This window comes from Mus musculus, chromosome 3, assembly GCF_000001635.26.
Source record: "Mus musculus strain C57BL/6J chromosome 3, GRCm38.p6 C57BL/6J".
Classification (NCBI taxonomy): domain Eukaryota; kingdom Metazoa; phylum Chordata; class Mammalia; order Rodentia; family Muridae; genus Mus; species Mus musculus.
This window is the reverse complement of record NC_000069.6, coordinates 96,482,904-96,498,307: the sequence shown is the minus strand read 5'-3', so window position 1 is coordinate 96,498,307 and position 15,404 is coordinate 96,482,904. Positions and strand designations below refer to the sequence as shown.

General features: G+C 47.0%; 3 non-coding genes across 3 annotated transcripts; 1 reads left to right on the top strand and 2 right to left on the bottom strand.

The window, feature by feature from the left end:
* Positions 1-453: 453 nt before the first annotated feature.
* On the bottom strand, positions 454-527 carry n-TNgtt12. Its single transcript has one exon. It is a non-coding gene; the product is annotated as a tRNA-Asn (tRNA).
* An 8,887-nt stretch (positions 528-9,414) lies between these two features.
* Gm22614 lies at positions 9,415-9,579 on the bottom strand. The gene has a single exon (XR_003954733.1). It is a non-coding gene; the product is annotated as a U1 spliceosomal RNA (small nuclear RNA).
* A 2,009-nt stretch (positions 9,580-11,588) lies between these two features.
* Gm25890 lies at positions 11,589-11,753 on the top strand. The gene has a single exon (XR_003954722.1). It is a non-coding gene; the product is annotated as a U1 spliceosomal RNA (small nuclear RNA).
* Positions 11,754-15,404: the final 3,651 nt, after the last annotated feature.

The window sequence follows — 15,404 nt, the reverse complement described above, 5'->3', positions numbered from 1 at the left end:
AGATAAATAATGAAAATGTGGATGCTAAAACTGAAAATAACTACTATACTGGCTAGTGTTCAACCAACACTGATTTATGTCTGCAAATGTTTCCAACCTCTTCTCATCAAATGTTGGGTGAATTTGCAAAAGATTTCCTATTAACCCTCTTCTACAGTTGGGAAATTGGGTAATTTCCTCAGTCTTATTCTGAGGGCTGGGTGGGGAACCAGTATGAAATAATGTCATTAAATTGTGAAGCAGAGAAATAGATACTTAGAGTCTCTACAGTAAATCCTGAGACCTCCCCAGACATGGACTATGGAAAAGCTACACTTGCTGAACTAGTAGGAGGTTAGAAGTTCCCCTGGAATCGGAATTTTCTGTGTATTATTTACAGACTCTGCATACTCTTTAAGGATGACAAATGTAATTTTAAATGGAGAGAGAGAATTCTAACCAGGCAAAAGGCACCGTCCCTGGGTGGGCTCGAACCACCAACCTTTCGGTTAACAGCCGAACGCGCTAACCGATTGCGCCACAGAGACATGTGAAGTGAAGGCTGTAAATCCATTTGCTAATCTTAGAATATATTCTTAACTTCTGGTCTATCAGATCATCTCTCGCTTTTGTGACCTCCAGCATTCCAGAAAATTAATCCTGACATGGAGAAAGCCGTCGTCTTTGGCAAATTTGCATATTAATCCCGTTGAACTCAGCCCTGTGCCTCAGACCTCCTCCCAACACGGGGTTCCAGTTTCTCAGTCCCAAGAGTTGCCTGCCCTCTGCTGGTCACCACCGCCACTCACCTGCCCACTCAGGTAGCGTCCCCAACGTCCCCAGCTCCCCCGGGACCAGCAGGCCGGTGTGCAGGTGAGTCGAGCCGCTGCACCCGCCGCGTGCCCTGCGGCTTCTTCACCTTTCCAGTGCACGCCGAGCACCTGGGGACAACTCTTGCGTGCGCTCCCACCACATGGCTTCCAAAGAAAAAATGACCGGGAGGGCTGTTAGTCCCACGAGGACTCCAGAATGAGAACAGCAGACCTGTTTTGTTTTGTTTTGTTTTGTTTTGTTTTGTTTTGTTTTGTTTTGTTTTGTTTTGTTTTGTTTTGTTTTGTAGGAGTGCTTCCTGCCTTCCCTGCGCCGTTAGCAAAGGTCCTCTCTTGAGAACTCTGTGTGCACTAAAACCAAACGCATTTCCCCGCCTCTCAGGGAAAAGTGGCCTCATCCTTGGGTCTCCTTAAGTGGTTGTGTGAACTACAAAAGCCTCGTCCGTTTATCCTGACCAGTAATCCACAGATTCTGGTGGGCTGAGGCAAGAGGATCACAAACGCAAGTCCAGCCTGGACTACAATCACCTTGTGCAATTTAGTAACAAACCACCACAAATCAAAGGTTACAAAGGATTGCAGACAGCTCAGTGGAAGACTGCTCACAGCCTAATGGAGGACAACGTAGTGAAACCTAGGAACTGGACCTAGGAGAGAAAGCACGATTTATTCGTCAGTTTTAAAATTACATGGCAATCTCTCGGGCGCAGAGAGAACAGGCAAGGTGGAGAAAGCCTTGCTAGTTTTCAGGGGGTCAGACCACTGCGGGAGAGAGAAGTGTGCAAGCCAAAACAGCCTGGGGACTAGTGTGGAACTTGGATGTTACAGGTGTGCGTTAATGGGGCCCTATGAGCCTGGGAAGTAGTGTGGGGACTATGGTGAGTGTCGTGGGTCTATAGTACGGAACTAAATGTCCGGTTGTTGGAGGTAGTTGGCTATAAATGCAGAGAAGGGAAGGTTTTTTTGTTGTAGTTTTGTTTTGCTTGTTTGGTTTTGGGCTGTGAGACAGGGTTTCTCTGTGGAATAGCCCTGGCTGCAGAGATGGAATGTACTGGCCTCCAGACAGACACCGAGAGCACAGATTCTATCGGAAGTACTGAGAGGAAACTATTGCAGAAAGAAGGCAGAATGTGGCTATCTCGGGGTACTACGGTGCTTAGCAGGGGACTTGGTGAACATCAATGCCAGGAAGAAGAGGGCTGTGAGAACACTGGGGACAGAGACAGCCACATCTACTGACATGAAGTTTCAACCTTGGGATTTGAAACCAGAGTAGCATAGCTCCTGAAAACATGCTCCAAATCATTCTGTCACTACAGCACTACAAAGAAAGTCAACTGTATTTGTTTAAAATGAGAAAAGAGGTCATATGATAGGCATAAGATTGGCCCAAATGTCCTTATGATCTGTTAATCACCCCATAATCACTGTCTTATAATTGCCCCCAAATAGCCCTATTAAAACATAACAAAAGCCCAGTGTGGTGCCCTCTGCCTTTAATCTCAGCAAAGAGGCAAGTGGATGTCTGTGAGTGAAGCTTAGCCTGGCTTACAAATGAAATTCATGAACAGTCAGGGCTATTGCATGGAGAAACCCTGTCTCAAAAATGAAAAAAAACACCCAAAACCAAAATAACAATAACAAAAACCAAAACATACAAATAAACAACAACAACACCTAAAATGACCATAACGAAACTCTTCTTTCTAGGCTTCAATTCCAGTTTTGGGGAGCAGAGGCAGGTAGATGGACCACAATGAGCTCTAGGATGGCTTGACCTACTTAGTGAGTGTGATGGTTTGTATATTCTTGGGCCAGGGAGTGGCACCATTTGGAGATGTGGCCTTGTTCCAATAGGTGTGACCAGGTTGGAGTAGATGTGTCACTGTGGGTGTGGGCTTAAGATCCTCACCCTAGTTGCCTGGAAGTCAGTCTTCCACTGGCAGCCTTTGGATGAAGACATAGAACTCTCAGCTCCTCCTGTGCCATGCCTGCCTGGATGCTGCCATGCTCCCACCTTGATGATAATGGACTGAACCTCTGAACCTGTAAGCCAGGCCCCAAGTAAATGTTTTTTATAAGACCAGCCCTGGTCACCGTATCTGTTCACAGCAGTAAAACCGAACTAAGACAATGAGCTACAAAACAAAACAAACAAACAAAAAAATACAAATCAATAAAAACATTAAATTTGCCTTTATCTGCAGTATATATGCCTGCAAATATCCATCTTCACCAACTTTGTTTTCTAAACCTGTGCTTTTCTTTCCCTCATACACTGCTCTCACTTACCCCACATCCCTTCAACAGCCTGTTCTTAAAAGACAGGTCATCAACATTTACAACTTAAAACTCAAAGAAGAACAAGAGATGGTTAGCTGGTTAAGAGCCACACATGGTGGCTCACAAGTGCCTGTAACCATCACCTCTGAAGAGTCTGAACTCTGAGAAGACCCAAACCATCTATACAAAAACAAAATAGAATTAAATATATATCTTTAAAATACTGGGGAAAAATCACACACACAGATAATATAAAGAGAGACCATCACGAGCCCTTCATACTCCCACCACTCGAAAGTACGGTAATCTATAAGATTACAATGTGTGCAGATGTATAGACATGTATTGAGTGCAGCTGAAACCAATCAGGAAAGGCATAAAGGCGGCAAGGTTTTTCTCTGTAGCACCTCCCATTGAGAAAGGGTCATTTTTGTTTGGTAGCTGCACAGAGAGAAAGTAGTATCCCAAAGGACGTAAGGCGGGTTCGATTGGTTTGTGGAGAAGGAGGCTGAGGGCAGTTACCCTGCAGATTGAGCCTCATTTGGAGGGAGAATTTGGAGCCCAAGGGAGAGCAATTCGGGGTGTCAGTAGAGAGCCAGTCTCAAGTGGAGGAGCTGGAGAGGTAGCTGTCATGGACTGGACAGGACGGCTCAGGAAGAAACCCCAGGGCCAAAGGTGTTGGGAGCCGCCCCCACATTCGCCGTTACAAGATGGCGCTGACATCCTGTGTTCTAAGTGGTAAACAAATAATCTGCGCATGTGCCAAGGGTATCTTATGACTACTTGTGCTCTGCCTTCCCCGTGACGTCAACTCGGCCGATGGGCTGCAGCCAATCAAGGAGTGACACGTCCGAGGCGAAGGAGAATGCTCCTTAAGAGGGACGGGGTTTTCGTTTTCTCTCTCTCTTGCTTCTTGCTCTCTTTTCCTGAAGATGTAAGAATAAAGCTTTGCCGCAGAAGATTCTGGTCTGTGGTGTTCTTCCTGGCCGGTCGTGAGAACGCGTCGAATAACAATTGGTGCTGAAACCCGGGACGAGAAAATCCGGGACGAGAAAAAACTCCGGACTGGCGCAGGAGAGATACTTCATTCCAAAACCAGAACTGCGAATCAAGGTTATAAGGTTCCCGTAACACAGACTGTTGAGAAGGATTCAACTGCCGAATTCAGAACTCATCAGCTGGGGAACGACGGTGATAAAGGTTCCCGTAAAGCAGACTGTTGAGAAGGATTCAACTGCCGAATTCAGAACTCATCAGCTGGGGAACGACGGTGATAAAGGTTCCCGTAAAGCAGACTGTTAAGAAGGATTCAACTGTATAAATTCAGAACTTTTCAGCTGGGGAACGAGGTAAGTCTGATCTTGAACTTTCTAAGGAAATTCAGGACAGTCTATCAGAAGTAAAGTGAAAAATGTTTGGCCTTGAATTTTTTCTAGTGTTAGGAGCCCTTTTGTTCCTTTTCACATGTTATATAGTGCTTAAGGCAGGGCTAAAAATTCTAGAGGAAATTCAGGACAAGCTATCAGAAGTAAAGCGGGAAGAAAGAGTAGGAACAAAGAGAAAATATGGTTCACAAAATAAGTATACAGGCCTTTCCAAGGGTCTTGAACCCGAGGAAAAGTTAAGGTTAGGTAGGAATACCTGGAGAGAGATTAGAAGAAAAAGAGGAAAAAGAGAGAAGAAAAAAGATCGATTAGCGGAGGTCTCTAGGAGATACTCGTCACTAGATGAGCTCAGGAAGCCAGCTCTTAGTAGTTCTGAAGCAGATGAAGAATCCTCCTCTGAGGAAACAGACTGGGAGAAAGAAGCAGCCCATTACCAGCCAGCTAATCGGTCAAGAAAAAAGCCAAAAGCGGCTGGCGAAGGCCAGTTTGCTAATTGGCCTCAGGGCAATCGACTACCAGGTGCACTCCCGCCCTATGCGGAGTCCCCGCCCTGCGTAGTGCGTCAGCCCGTAGTGCGTCAGCAATGCGCAGAGAGGCAGTGCGCAAAAAGGCAGTGCGCAGACTCATTCATTCCCCGAGAGAAACAAAGGAAAATACAACAGGCATTTCCAGTCTTTAAAGGAGCCGAGGGTGGGCGTGTCCACGCTCCGGTAGAATATGTGCAGATTAAATATGGAATCAATGCTAATTTTACCTTGGTGCAGTTAGACAGGCTTGCCAGCATGGCACTAACTCCTGCCGACTGACAAATGATTACAAAAGCCGCTCTCCCTAGTATGGCCAAATATGTGAAATGGCGAGCTCTGTGACAAGAGGCGACACAGACACAGGCCCGAGCAAACGCTGCTACTTTAACTCCAGAGCAGAGAGATTAGACTTTTGACTTGTTAACGGGTCAGAGAGCTTATTCTGCTAAACCTGATAAGAGGTATCAATGGAAGGTCTTACCACAGGGGATGTCCAATAGTCCTACAATGTGCCAGCTTTATGTGCAAAAAGCTCTTTTGCCAGTGAGGGAACAATTCCCCTCTTTAATTTTGCTCCTTTACATGAATGACATCCTCCTGTGCCATAAAGACCTTACCATGCTACAAAAGGCATATCCTTTTCTACTTAAAACTTTAAGTCAGTGGGGTTTACAGATAGCCACAGAAAAGGTCCAAATTTCTGATACAGGACAATTCTTGGGCTCTGTGGTGTCCCCAGATAAAATTGTGCCCCAAAAGGTAGAGATAAAAAGAGATCACCTCCATACCTTAAATGATTTTCAAAAGCTGTTGGGAGATATTAATTGGCTCAGACCCTTTTTAAAAATTCCTTCTGCTGAATTAAGGCCTTTGTTTAGTATTTTAAAAAGAGATCCTCATATCTCCTCCCCTAGGACTCTTACTCTAGCTGCTAACCAGGCCTTACAAAAAGTAGAAAAGGCCTTACAAAATACACAATTACAACGTATTGAAGATTCGCAGCCTTTCAGTTTGTGTGTCTTTAAGACAGCACAATTGCCAACTGCAGTTTTGTGGCAAAATGGGCCATTGTTGTGGATCCATCCAAACGTATCCCCAGCTAAAATAATAGATTGGTATCCTGATGCAATTGCACAGCTTGCCCTTAAAGGCCTAAAAGCAGCAATCACCCACTTTGGGCAAAGTCCATATCTTTTAATTGTACCTTATACCGCTGCACAGGTTCAAACCTTGACAGCCACATCTAATGATTGGGCAGTTTTAGTTACCTCCTTTTCAGGAAAAATAGATAACCATTATCCAAAACATCCAATCTTACAGTTTGCCCAAAATCAATCTGTTGTGTTTCCACAAATAACAGTAAAAAACCCACTTAAAAATGGGATTGTGGTATATACTGATGGATCAAAAACTGGCATAGGTGCCTATGTGGCTAATGGTAAAGTGGTATCCAAACAATATAATGAAAATTCACCTCAAGTGGTAGAATGTTTAGTGGTCTTAGAAGTTTTAAAAACCTTTTTAAAACCCCTTAATATTGTGTCAGATTCCTATTATGTGGTTAATGCAGTAAATCTTTTAGAAGTGGCTGGAGTGATTAAGCCTTCCAGTAGAGTTGCCAATATTTTTCAGCAGATACAATTAGTTTTGTTATCTAGAAGATCTCCTGTTTATATTACTCATGTTAGAGCCCATTCAGGCCTACCTGGCCCCATGGCTCTGGGAAATGATTTGGCAGATAAGGCCACTAAAGTGGTGGCTGCTGCCCTATCATCCCCGGTAGAGGCTGCAAGAAATTTTCATAACAATTTTCATGTGACGGCTGAAACATTACGCAGTCGTTTCTCCTTGACAAGAAAAGAAGCCCGTGACATTGTTACTCAATGTCAAAGCTGCTGTGAGTTCTTGCCAGTTCCTCATGTGAAAATTAACCCACGCGGTATTCGACCTCTACAGGTCTGGCAAATGGATGTTACACATGTTTCTTCCTTTGGAAAACTTCAATATCTCCATGTGTCCATTGACACATGTTCTGACATCATGTTTGCTTCTCCGTTAACCGGAGAAAAAGCCTCACATGTGATTCAACATTGTCTTGAGGCATGGAGTGCTTGGGGGGAACCCAGACTCCTTAAGACTGATAATGGACCAGCTTATACGTCCCAAAAATTTCAGCAGTTCTGCCGTCAGATGGACGTAACCCACCTGACTGGACTTCCATACAGCCCTCAAGGACAGGGTATTGTTGAGCGTGCGCATCGCACCCTCAAAGCCTATCTTATAAAACAGAAGAGGGGAACTTTTGAGGAGACTGTACCCCGAGCACCAAGAGTGTCGGTGTCTTTGGCACTCTTTACACTCAATTTTTTAAATATTGATGCTCATGGCCATACTGCGGCTGAACGTCATTGTTCAGAGCCAGATAGGCCCAATGAGATGGTTAAATAGAAAAATGTCCTTGATAATAAATGGTATGGCCCGGATCCTATCTTGATAAGATCCAGGGGAGCTATCTGTGTTTTCCCACAGAATGAAGACAACCCATTTTGGTTACCAGAAAGACTCACCCAAAAAATCCAGACTGACCAAGGGAATACTAATGTCCCTCGTCTTGGTGATGTCCAGGGCGTCAATAATAAAGAGAGAGCAGCGTTGGGGGATAATGTCGACATTTCCACTCCCAATGACGGTGATGTATAATGCTCAAGTATTCTCCTGCTTTTTTACCACTAACTAGGAACTGGGTTTGGCCTTAATTCAGACAGCCTTGGCTCTGTCTAGACAGGTCCAGATGACTGACACCATTAACACTTTGTCAGCCTCAGTGACTACAGTCATAGATGAACAGGCCTCAGCTAATGTCAAGATACAGAGAGGTCTCATGCTGGTTAATCAACTCATAGATCTTGTCCAGATACAACTAGATGTATTATGACAAATAACTCAGCAGGGATGTAAACAAAAGTTTCCGGGATTGTGTGTTATTTCCATTCAGTATGTTAAATTTACTAGGGCAGCTAATTTGTCAAAAAGTCTTTTTCAGTATATGTTACAGAATTGGATGGCTGAATTTGAACAGACCCTTCGAGGCTTGCCATCATTCAGGTCAACTCCACGCGCTTGGACCTGTCCCTGACCAAAGGATTACCCAATTGGATCTCCTCAGCATTTTCTTTCTTTAAAAAATGGGTGAGATTAATATTATTTGGAGATACACTTTGCTGTGGATTAGTGTTGCTTCTTTGATTGGTCTGTAAGCTTAAGGCCTAAACTAGGAGAGACAAGGTGGTTATTGCCCAGGCGCTTGCAGGACTAGAACATGGAGCTTCCCCTGATATATCTATGCTTAGGCAATAGGTCGCTGGCCACTCAGCTCTTATATCTCACGAGGCTAGTCTCATTGCACGAGATAGAGTGAGTGTGCTTCAGCAGCCCGAGAGAGTTGCAAGGCTAAACACTGCAATGAAAAGGCTCTGCGGCATATATGAGCCTATTCTAGAGAGACATGTCATCTTTCATGAAGGTTCAGTGTCCTAGTTCCCTTCCCCCAGGCAAAACGACACGGGAGCAGGTCAGGGTTGCTCTGGGTAAAAGCCTATAAGCCTAAGAGCTAATCCTGTACATGGCTCCTTTACCTACACACTGGGGATTTGACCTCTATCTCCACTCTCATTAATATGGGTGGCCTATTTGCTCTTATTAAAAGAAAAAGGGGGAGATGTTGGGAGCCGCCCCCACATTCGCCGTTACAAGATGGCGCTGACATCCTGTGTTCTAAGTGGTAAACAAATAATCTGCGCATGTGCCAAGGGTATCTTATGACTACTTGTGCTCTGCCTTCCCCGTGACGTCAACTCGGCCGATGGGCTGCAGCCAATCAAGGAGTGACACGTCCGAGGCGAAGGAGAATGCTCCTTAAGAGGGACGGGGTTTTCGTTTTCTCTCTCTCTTGCTTCTTGCTCTCTTTTCCTGAAGATGTAAGAATAAAGCTTTGCCGCAGAAGATTCTGGTCTGTGGTGTTCTTCCTGGCCGGTCGTGAGAACGCGTCGAATAACACAAAGGGAACGCACTTCCTCTGTGCCTCTTTTGGTTTTGTTTGTTTTGTGGGAACGGGACTCTCTGGCCCAGCCCGCAAGGTCTGTGTTGTGTGCTGTGAGTTGGAGGGGCTGTCAGTTCAGTTCGTTTGTCTCGGGACAAACAAACCGCAGGTTTGGGGGGTCATGGTCTGACTTCTGGCAAAAGAGAAACTAAGAAACAATGTAAGAGCAGCCAGGGCCAGCAGAGTGGCTGATAGTCGACATTACAACTGTACACTCTTTCTAAAGCAAGACAAGAGGAAAGCGAATAGCGAGAGGCTGCGCGCTATCTAGAATGTCAAGTGCAGGTCTACTTTTGTCATACAAGGAATGTCAGGGGAGAGCGCGAACGCAGTCCCCCACTACCACAAATTATGCAGTCGAGTTTCCCGCATTTGGGGAAATCGCAGGGGTCAGCACACCCCAAAGTGCAATGGGTGAGCCTCGCCCTGGGAAAACCACCTTCGTGATCATGGTATCTCCCCTGCCAGGTAAGTATGCTTTCCCAGCGCCCGGCCCCGGCTCACACCCGCCGCCCCTGCACTCTTAACACACGGTCACTTCGTCCCGCCTGATAGCCGACCTCCCCCGACGCACACGCCGTCTCGGCGCTCCGCTGACACCCAGGGTCCCGCGCTCCCTCTCTCGCCGCCTGAGAAATATCTCGCTTTCCGCGGCGGGTGCGGACGCGACAGCCCCTGCGCGACCCTCATCTGCATAAGCCACGCCCACAACTGACATCCAGGGTGACGTCCCAGTCTACCAGGCTACCCTTCTACGCGTCCCCGGCCGGCCAGCGCGCCCGCCACCTGGGAGGAAAGGGAACAGCGAAGTTACCCTGCCATGCCCTTCTCTGCGCCTCGCCTGTACACACCGCGACCCAGGGGACACGACACGCGCCCCCTTCGCCCCTTTGCTTTGTTGAACTTTCTTGCCTGCGGAGAGCCGGCCTGTTCAAGGTCCTCTAGAGACAAATCAGCTTCAATTATCTTAAACCTTTAAATAGCCACTCCTTGCCTGCCTCTGTGTCCTAACATCCTTGTAACTGAGGACTGCTGTGTTTAAGAAAAAAAGGCCGTGTTTCACAGGAAATAGAACATTTGTAACGACATCACAGGGAGAAAAACACCAAAAAACTTCTGGCCGTGTCCGGGTGGCTTCTTGACGATTACTCGGACTCACACCGATTGCCAGAGACTTGCGGTTTCTAATAAATGGCACTGCCGTTGTTGATTCATAAACCAACAGTGTTTGCAAATAGATCAAGCTACCGCTGCAGAATCGTGCAAACTAAACTGCTATCCTGACAACAAAGATTGAAATTGCCGCCCCCCCTCCCCCCCCCCCCCCCGCTCCGCAAACGATTTCTAAACAGATTCACATCCTTTTACTCTATTTACCTTTCCTTTCCATTATCTCGGGTGGGTGGTGGGCGAAAAGAAATGTAGCGCCCCGCAGTGGTGGCGCACGCCTTTAATCCCAGCATTTGGGAGGAAGAGGCATGCAGATTTCTGAGTTCGAGGCCAGCCTGGTCTACAGAGTGAGTTCCAGGTCAGTCAGGGCTACACAGAGAAACCCTGTCTCGAAAAACCAAAATAAATAAACAAAAATTTAAAATGTAGCGTTTAAGTACGTCTATTAAAAATACGTTTTAAAATTATGTGAACAATTGCCCTCCATTCCCATAATAAAAGGAGATAACCCCGACTTGGAACCAGCCTTTAGGGATAGGTTAGGTTCCAGGTCACAAATAACCATTATGTCATGGTTGCACTAATATCCCCTGCACTGCACTCTTCGAAGAAGAATGTAATTCTGCAAAATGGACAGGTGTCCTGGATTAAAAACTATTTAGAAAAGAACAACAATGGTGTAGTTGGAAATAATTCTGTCAATCCCTTTGCTGTGTAAATCTCCCACTTGCCCAAGTTCCTAGGATTAAAGCCTCCTCTATTTAAATTGCTCCATGTGTAACCAGGGGATAGGACTCAAGAGAAATTTAAGAACCGCAGCATGGAATAATTGAAGCTGATTTGTCTCTAGAGGACCTTGAACAGGCCGGCTCTCCGCAGGCAAGAAAGTTCAACAAAGCAAAGGGGCGAAGGGGGCGCGTGTCGTGTCCCCTGGGTCGCGGTGTGTACAGGCGAGGCGCAGAGAAGGGCATGGCAGGGTAACTTCGCTGTTCCCTTTCCTCCCAGGTGGCGGGCGCGCTGGCCGGCCGGGGACGCGTAGAAGGGTAGCCTGGTAGACTGGGACGTCACCCTGGATGTCAGTTGTGGGCGTGGCTTATGCAGATGAGGGTCGCGCAGGGGCTGTCGCGTCCGCACCCGCCGCGGAAAGCGAGATATTTCTCAGGCGGCGAGAGAGGGAGCGCGGGACCCTGGGTGTCAGCGGAGCGCCGAGACGGCGTGTGCGTCGGGGGAGGTCGGCTATCAGGCGGGACGAAGTGACCGTGTGTTAAGAGTGCAGGGGCGGCGGGTGTGAGCCGGGGCCGGGCGCTGGGAAAGCATACTTACCTGGCAGGGGAGATACCATGATCACGAAGGTGGTTTTCCCAGGGCGAGGCTCACCCATTGCACTTTGGGGTGTGCTGACCCCTGCGATTTCCCCAAATGCGGGAAACTCGACTGCATAATTTGTGGTAGTGGGGGACTGCGTTCGCGCTCTCCCCTGACATTCCTTGTATGACAAAAGTAGACCTGCACTTGACATTCTAGATAGCGCGCAGCCTCTCGCTATTCGCTTTCCTCTTGTCTTGCTTTAGAAAGAGTGTACAGTTGTAATGTCGACTATCAGCCACTCTGCTGGCCCTGGCTGCTCTTACATTGTTTCTTAGTTTCTCTTTTGCCAGAAGTCAGACCATGACCCCCCAAACCTGCGGTTTGTTTGTCCCGAGACAAACGAACTGAACTGACAGCCCCTCCAACTCACAGCACACAACACAGACCTTGCGGGCTGGGCCAGAGAGTCCCGTTCCCACAAAACAAACAAAACCAAAAGAGGCACAGAGGAAGTGCGTTCCCTTTGGCCCTGGGGTTTCTTCCTGAGCCGTCCTGTCCAGTCCATGACAGCTACCTCTCCAGCTCCTCCACTTGAGACTGGCTCTCTACTGACACCCCGAATTGCTCTCCCTTGGGCTCCAAATTCTCCCTCCAAATGAGGCTCAATCTGCAGGGTAACTGCCCTCAGCCTCCTTCTCCACAAACCAATCGAACCCGCCTTACGTCCTTTGGGATACTACTTTCTCTCTGTGCAGCTACCAAACAAAAATGACCCTTTCTCAATGGGAGGTGCTACAGAGAAAAACCTTGCCGCCTTTATGCCTTTCCTGATTGGTTTCAGCTGCACTCAATACATGTCTATACATCTGCACACATTGTAATCTTATAGATTACCGTACTTTCGAGTGGTAGGAATATGAAGGGCTCGTGATGGTCTCTTTTTTTATAAGGTCTTTATAATGAGGCCAGCATATAATGAGGACATTTGTGACAAGTTTTCACTTGTCCTAGGATTTTTCTCTGGTTTTAAGCAAATTCAGTTAATATTTCTTAGAGTGGTAGGGAGGCATGGTGATTCTGGGCATGTTTTCAGGGGCCAAGCTAACTTTACCTAGGAAGACAGACTGCAGGTTGGAGGCTCTGGCCTGATTTCTGGGAGGGAAGGAGAGGCAGTCATATGGGGTGTGTCTGTGTAGTCTAGGAGCTAACTGCAATACATTTATTTAAGAAAGGGTCTGAGAGATGTTGAACCTCATTAGAAGATTGGAAGAGCATTTTCTTAGGTCACTGCGATGAACAGCCCCACTCTCCTTGAATCTGCTTCTACAGCACTGCACTGTTCGGAATGGCTTTGGTTCCAGGTCCCTGTTTCAAACCCCGTGTCACCTGTTCCATTGTCTCTGGCTCTGTAGCTTCCTCACATCCCTGTTGCTCAGTTACTGTGATTGCCGGCTAAGCTACATGGTTTGAGGATTCAGACTCTCCTGTGACTCTCCTGTGCTATTATTACCCAGGGCTGACTCTGCTTAGCTGCCTGGGTGGATTCAGGGTGGTATGGCCGTAGACGAGGAAGAAAATTCTGTCTTTAAAGACTTTTTAAATTATTTATTCACTCATCTTAGTATGTGTGACAGGCAGGTGGAGTTTAGAAGTTTAGGCAGGTAGTCATGCCTAGTGGTCTTTATTTACTGAGATATCTCTCTGGTGCCAAATTCTACCAAAGCTGTCATTCCTGTGGTAGTGATATAGACCCTAAGACTACCGTCATGCTGCTAGCATAGCATTCTTCCACAGGTCTCCAGCACTCCTTTCATCTTATTTCTTGGCAGGGCACTGCTGAATTGCCAGAGCTGGCTGTGAATTCACTCTGTGGTCTACACAGGGCTTGAACTTTTGGTCAATCCCCAAGCTTCGAAGTAGCTGGGACTAAGGACAGAAGTGACAGGTCAAGCTCCCACCACCGTTGTAATTTTTTAAGTTAACAGTGGTTTTAGCTGTAACGACACATATGGAATAGGCACTCCTCATGTTCTTCTCTTCCTCATTATAGATCTGGAACCACTGTTACCAAAGCCCGACACCCAGGGTTACACTGTAGACCTGACTCCTTGTTTTCAAAAGGGTTCTCACTATGTAGCCTTGGCTGGCCTTGAACTCACACAGATCTGATTCCCTTTGCTTCCTGAGTGATGGGATTAAGAGTATGTACTACCATAACGGGCCTTATTTTTAGATTTACTTTTTCTCATTTGCAACTGTGTGTTTTGCCTGCATTTATGTATGTATAAATGTATGTATATATGCATGTGTAGCACATAATTTTTCGGTGTCCACAAAAAAAGATGTTAGGAAAATGTAGCTACATTTTCCTGTCAGCAACCAAGTAGGTACTGGACACCATACCCAGGTCCTCTGCCAGAGCAACAAGACCTCTTAACCATGTAGCTCACGCTACAGCCCCTTCCGGTTTTTTATTTTTGAGACAGGGTTTCAAGTAGCACAGGCTGATATCACCTATGAATGATGACCCTGAATTTCTAACATTCTTGAGCCAACTTCCTAAGTGCTTAGATTACAAAAACAGGCCACCACACCTACCTGGCCTTCACTGTTAAGTTGTTCTCTGTGAGTGGTGTGTGTCTTTGGTGGCTTTCCTGCCACTTCACTCCTGTGTCCCTTAGGACAGTCTTTCTCTAACAAGGGGGTTTCTCTGTGTATGGAATCCATTCTCCAAGACCCCCAGTGCACAGAGGAAATAAGGACCCCAGTTAGAAAAAAAATGAACCCAGAGAGAGCCAGGTGTGTGGATTCCAACAAGGTCCACAGATAGACCTGGCAGCCGAGACACGGCGGGACACTGGGACCTATGCAGAGTAAGGTCAGAGGACAGGGACTTAGAAACTAGCTCTGGGCAGGTGAGACTCAAGCAGGCAGTTGGGCAGGTTCCCCTCTTCCTTTCAAGTCCCTAGCTCCTTGGGCTCCCTACCTCCTGCCTTCTGAGTTTCTGTCCACCCTACAACAGGCCTTAAGGTCCCTGTCCCCCATTTTCTGGGCCTCTTTCTCATTCTCTTGGTATCTGCTCCCCACTCTCTGGGTCTGCTGCCCACCCTGACTCTGCAGAGCCCAGGCTGAAGATCACTGGTTTCAGCACAGACTGTAGCAACGGAGGAAGATGGAGAGAAGACTTAGCACTTGGAAGTGCTTTCAATAAACTCTGTTGCTTATGACTCACGGGTTCTGCTACAGCTCTTAGTTCTGGCCCACGATGACCTGGAAATCCCAGTAGATGCTCTCTGGACCCCCAATTCACAGGTATAACACGGCTCTGTTCACCCACTACTTAGGGCCATGAGCTGAGAACAAAATGGGGACAGGCTATCAAGAACCAGATGGAGGCTGGAGAGATGGCTCAGTGGTTAAGAGCACTGACTGCTCTCCTGAAGGACCTGAGTTCAAATCCCAACAACCACATGGTAGCTCACAACCATCCGTAACGAGATCTGGCGCCCTCTTCTGGAGTGTCTGAAGACAGCTACAGTGTACTTACATATTAAAAGCATCATCATCAGATGTACCTGCTCTGTCCCTATTGAATCTCCATCTCGCTCAATCTCTCTGCGCTTCACTCCTCTGACTGTACTCAACATCTATGCATCCGTGACTTCATCCCAGCCTCACATCTGCCTTCTATACATTGGCTTCCTCGGCTTTTAGGTGTCAATCCAATTCGCTTAACCTTTGATATCTCTGTGAGCTGTGCACGGACAGCCTGGTCCCTAGTCGAGCACAGGCCTAGGGAATCGCAGACTGCGCCTTCCCTACC